General features: G+C 27.5%; 1 long non-coding RNA gene across 2 annotated transcripts; it reads right to left on the bottom strand.

Moving 5' to 3' along the window:
• Positions 1-523: 523 nt before the first annotated feature.
• Positions 524-5,952, bottom strand: LOC128997798 (uncharacterized). Of its 2 annotated transcripts, XR_008491151.1 has the most exons (4): positions 5,902-5,952; positions 5,052-5,147; positions 4,494-4,583; positions 524-591 (listed from the first exon to the last, which is right to left on the bottom strand). It is a non-coding gene; the product is annotated as an uncharacterized LOC128997798 (long non-coding RNA). The 2 variants fall into 2 exon arrangements; XR_008491150.1 differs by lacking the exon at positions 524-591 and having other exon boundaries at positions 4,449-4,583.
• Between the last annotated feature and the right edge of the window lie 217 nt (positions 5,953-6,169).

Genomic DNA, 6,169 nt, shown 5'->3' with positions numbered 1-6,169 from the left:
TTTTAAATACGCAAATAAGTTATTATCATGAGCATGGCACCAAGGATGCACGTGGTACTTGGATTAACAGTTCATTATGCAATCAAATTTTTCACAAACGTTTGCAAATAAATTAAATTATATTTAAAATTGATGCAACAGAGTAAATTGATGATAAAACCAAATTTGGGTAAACAAAGTCTCCCAAAGGTCAGAAAATCCTTGACAACCTAAGATTGTTCTGCAATATTCTGCTGCCCTGATAATAAAAACAATAAAATGTCCATTAACTTTGATAAACTGATATTAACTTCAATATATTCATATTAATTTGGAAAATTTGATTTATGAAATCTGATGTTATTGTAATTAAATTTGATAGCGAATGTATTCCTATTTTAATGTAATCCTAATAGAGGAATATTTGATACATACACAAAACTCAAATGCAAAACCTTTGTATATTATTAATGGATCATTCTTGTTATAAATGGTTGGTTAGAGGTTATACAGAATTGTGGAGTAATTAAACTCAATTTCTAAGTTATTTTTTAATGATTTTATTTTTTATCCTTTTGGATCTTCGTAAGGCTGGTGTTTCGTGGTTGGTAGCTAGAAAAGATTATAAATAATTGTTAGTTGTTCAAATATTAATGAAACACTCTAATGAATTAGTATAATTAAATAACTTATATTTAAACTTGTTTAAAAGAAAGCTTAATTACAAAATCACCTTTTTATGGGTTTCCTTATTTTTATTAATTGGTAAATCTTAGGGGTATCAGGCTGTAAACTTTTGTTTATTTGTTTATACTCAGCTTCTGGGTCTCTTGATGTAATTAACAGGTTGTTTAGGAGTCAAGTACATGTACTCAATGATTTCCTCATCATATAATCAACCTTTTGCTTATTTTCAAGCTTAAAACTGCTGTAGGAGTGTAATGTTTCAATGACATTAGAACTTTTAAAGACCGTAAGTTTATAAAGATTTTATCTTCCAAATACAATTTATAATACTGTATGTACTTACAGTGAATTTTTTTATAAACATTAAAAAAATTGCTCATGCCCTTTCTTTATAGTCTGCGGATGAGTTATTATTCATTTTTCTAAAAAATAAAAATAAGTTTATAAAATATCCAATTAAATACTGTAAATTAAAAATACCATCAAAAAGCTCTTTTAATTACAGAAATAAAATAAATACCCTGCTGTATAAATAAAATAGTTAATAAAGTTTTTTTTTATATTATATGCAGTTAATTTGATTTTTATAAAATTTATTTTTATAAAATATTTTTTATTTTTTTTATCAATTCAGGAATTATTATTTTTGAATAAATATAAACAAATTATTTGTTGGATAAATTTATTACAATTGTAAATTTAAATGATTTTATGCAAATATAGGGTTTTGTTAAATTTTTATTGTAACTGATTATTTTGAGAGTTTTAAAATTGTTCTTACCCCATAAATTATAAGTTTTTGTTCAATAATGATAAATCAAATGAATATATGAAATAATATGTATGTATTTTATAAAACTGTTTAATTGTGTTGGTATAAACTATATCTACTTTTTGTTAAGAATTATATCCTAGGTTCCCAACATGTTTGTAATAAACAAAAAAATTGTTTTGTGAAACATTATGAATGCAAGAATCAGCTATAGCTTTTGTATAAACATAAAAACGAGTTTAAGATAAATATACTGTACACACAAATAAATACACTGCTGTTTGAGTGCTCAGGTAAATTTTAGAATGGATTTATTTAAAAGTTTTATTATTACTCATGATATGAAAGTTGAATTTGAAAATGTGTAAAAAACACGATGATTGTTTGAATTTCAGACTCCAATTTAAGTAGATGGTGTTTTTATTTGAATGTGGATAAGTGAACAGAATTCAAAAAGAGCATAACATATATAGATAACAAATTTTATAAAAGATTCAATTACCAATATTAAATGATAATGATAATTAAGTGACAGTTTTTATATTATTTGCAGGTAAATGGAGTTTATACTAGACTTCCAGGGATTCAGAAATGAGGAGAACAAATTTGTTATTAAGGAGTTGGCTATTATATCTACAGATGGACAAATTTATGAGTTCCAACTTTTTTTACCCCCTTGTAGTATACATAGTTTGTCAAAAGAAACAAGAAAACATATTCATTGGGTTGAAAAACATCTTCATGGCTTAAAATGGAGTTCTGGGTTCAAAGAATATTCAAAAATAAAGGATATTTTCAGATATGTTGATATAAAAGGAACTGTATATGTAAAAGGTGCAGAAAAACAATCATTCATAGCGCAACTTCTATCAGAGTTTAATGTTACAGTGGCAAATCTAGAAGATTTGGGATGTCCAAGTCTATCTGTGTTGAAACAACAAACTCATTTAAGTTCATATAAGCCTTGCAGTTTTAACCATCCTTCAACCAATTGCGCATACATCAACGTTTATATATTATTACAATGGTTAAATATTGAAAACAAGTTGGTTTCTAGCCATGTTATGAATACTGATGAAGCTATTAAAGAATGGAGTCAACGAGGTTACCAGATGCAAGATGAATTAATTAAGTATTTACCCAAAGAGTTTATAATCAACCAAATACCGCATATAGAACTTATTTATCAAAAGCTTCCATTACATGTGCAGACGGATCCTGACATCATTGAGAATTTGCGTTGTCAAGAACATTATGCTGTAACGGGGGATGTAAATGATGGACCTAATATTAAAAGAATGTTCTGCTATTTTTGTAGAAATGGGGCAACCTTTGACGTTCACAGCAAAACAGCAGGGAAGATACCAGCCCATTTCAACACTTCATAAGAGCATACAGAAATCTTCATATTCATCAGCATCATGTTCTTCAAGTGGAGATAGCTTGTGTTGTGTTTTTGTCAAATTTTAAAAAGGTGATTTAGCTAAATCTAGATTTTAACGGACTAAAAAATTATTTCCTAGGTTCCCCATAAGTTTGTAATAACAAAAAAATTGTTCGTGAAAAATTATGAATGCAAGAATCAGCTATAGCTTTTGCATGAACATAAAAACCATTTTTAGATAAATATACTGTAATGTTAAACTAGTATTGTTAAGGTTTTTGATAAAAAAAAGATCTGGCAAAAATGCCATATTGCAAGCAGCAGCATCTTTACAAACTGTTAAATTTGTAATAACCAAACTTATCTGGAAAATGTCTTATGTGAAAAATTGATGATGAAATTAAACTATCACTTCTAAAACTAGTGGAAAAAAATCAACCTTTAAGAATCATCTCTAAGAGGTGGCAAATGCATGGGTAATCTGTGCTTCCTCAAACCACTTCTCAAACATGGACTGTTAAGACACTATCAGTCATTGAGAAACCTAGAATGTTATTGTAGGTTTCCAAACTGAACGTAAAGATAAAAATAATAAAAATGCACTCTACTAACTCTTGTTTACATTCTCTCATAAAAATTAATTAACATGTGTTTAATTATAATCAAGCATTCTAATACACATTAATATTAACATTTGCTAACAGCCGGCAATTTAAAACCAGTATAAATTAAACCATTGATTAAAAGAAGTAACCACCTCAGCATATATAACATGACCCATTGAATGGAAACAAAGCTTTGTTATATGAATACTATGCAAAGTTTCAATCTTCTTTCTATGCAGGAAGTGATGATCAACCATGTGTAAGCAAAAAAGATTTCATCAAGAGTTAACCATTATTTGTATGTGATTGTTCTAAACAATCTGAATCTTTAAAAAGTGGCACAATTGATGTACGTCTTGAAATTGAAACTACAAAAACAGTTCCTACGAATACTGCTGCATGTTGTTTGATAATAAGTAATGGATTAGTGTATTACTCTCTATTGTCAGAAACTGTCAAAAAAGTTATGTAAATAGTGTATTAAAAAATAAACCTTGTTTTTAAAAATATGTTGTTATATGTTCACCTTCTTCCATTATAATTAGGAAAATTAAAAATCTTGTGATGGATCATTGGAGAAAAACTAAAATAGTGTTGAATGCAAATGCCGAGATATGAGTGAGCAGCAATTAGGGATTTCCAAGTGCAGGATGAGAATAAAATCTCTTAGAGTCTCTTAATTTTGGAATTACATTAAACGATTGTTCTACTGAGTTTAATCCAAGAGTAAGAATTATTAGGTTTTATACTATATGCAGTAGAATTATCATGTCCACTGTAGATTTTACAACACTCTCTTAAACTGGCTATTTAGATGGTGTCTAAGGGCTCATGACAGCAAATATATAAAAACATAATAATACTAAATTTTTCATTTTTATTTACAATAGCATTCCACGAAATAGTTAATTTTTTTATTTTTTTTTTAACCTTGGGTTAAAAATTTTCTTAAATTAAGTTTACATTCTCACCACCTACCCACTATTAAATTTATAACAGTTCTAGGAAAAGAAAATAGTTTATAGCATTTTAAACTGCATTTTTAATAATTTAACTATGTACATACCTGATTAATTGAGGGTTTAGCTAGAAGTCTGGAAGATGGGTGGTTAAAGGGTAAGGCCGGAGGTTGAGCAAAATTTACACACGCAGATTCCTGAAACCATAACAGTAAATTAGTAAGCTGTAATCAATACTATATACTAGTTTAGTTTATATTCAAACCAACTTAGATGGCTCAAACCTTTATTAAGCTGAAATAAATTAAGCTCAAGTATTGAATTTTAAATTCAGCAATAATAAAATATATATTTATGTCGCAGGGATGTGAGATACAAAAATTATTGTTATTAAGATATTTTAATACTCATGTTATGTTACATGGTAGTCAATTGTAAAACAAAAGCTGGTATCTATTGTATTTTATCAGGGTAACAGTTTATAACACAATATATGAGTTAAATAAAAAAAAATATGTGTTAAAATCCAATACCCATATAATTTTAATGACATTATAGATTTGATATTAAAACAATATAAGTGTTAAAATGTGTGTGATAAAAAACAGAAACATAATGGAATAGAAGTTTACGTAAAAGTAATTACTTAATCATTACAAACTTACTTAAAGTTTTACGGTATAGAGCGTATGGACGTAGTGAGCTAGAGCTGAGCAACAAGATGGTGTAGGATATGTACTGGGCTGGAGCTAAGCAGCAAACTGGAATCAACCAATATTATTAGACCACCATTTACTTTACATTTAAAAATATCAGTTTATTACTAACTAAGAAAATAAAGAAGCTAATCATGTTTCACAGATTTAAACTCTGTGTATACTAAGTTACAAAAATAATGAAACAAATGTTATTCCATAGAAAATCATCAATTAGCATTTTAGAAATATTAATTTGATAATTTAAAAGAATTTACTGTACAACTAGCCTACACTAAAACGTTTAGTAAACAACTTAGCTAACCTAACAAGTCAATATTGTACTCTTTTAATATCTAATATTTAAACTCTGTGTTTACTAAGTTACAAAAATAATCAAACAAATGTTATTTCATAGTAAAAACATCTATTAGCATTTTAGAAATATTCATTTAATAATTTAAAAGAATTTACTGTACAACTAGCCTACACTAAACCTTTAATACACCACTTAGCTAACCTAACAAGTCAATATTGCACTCTTGCAAAGTTAGTTTAACAAATATTCTTCAATAAGCAATCAAACAAGTATAATATTAATATCAAGTATGGTGTTTATATTGTACAGCTAGCATACGCTTAGAAATTTGTGTTATTCTTACACAATAAATATAAAACAATTAATTGAAAAATATAAGTTTTTAACTAATTTTCCATCTGTTATTTTGAGTTTAAGTTTTAAAATGGTTAAACAACCATTGGAATTTTAAGTCAAAATATTTCAAGTATTTTAATTTAACAATAAGTCTTATAAACTTACATGCTTGAAGCTTAGAGATGTAGTGAGAGATGATGAACTGGAGCAATTGAGTGTTCAAGCTGAATGTTCCATCTTTTTAGCCACTATTTATACTAACACTCGTGCGTCACTAGATGATTGCTTTTGTGATCAGAGTGCAAATTACATCAGCAAAAGGCTGATGTGAGCAGAGTACAAGTTGCATCAGAGAAGCTGATGTGAGCAGAGTACAAGTTCACTGAAGTAAAATTATTAAATAAACAGAAAATAAGCAAAAATATGTTGGAAA

Source organism: Macrosteles quadrilineatus, unplaced genomic scaffold (assembly GCF_028750875.1).
Source record: "Macrosteles quadrilineatus isolate MER2022 unplaced genomic scaffold, UCM_ALF_1.0 Scaffold_7__1_contigs__length_78375512, whole genome shotgun sequence".
NCBI classification, from domain to species: domain Eukaryota; kingdom Metazoa; phylum Arthropoda; class Insecta; order Hemiptera; family Cicadellidae; genus Macrosteles; species Macrosteles quadrilineatus.
Note: the sequence above shows the minus strand (reverse complement) of the source record. Positions and strands in the feature narration are given on the sequence as shown.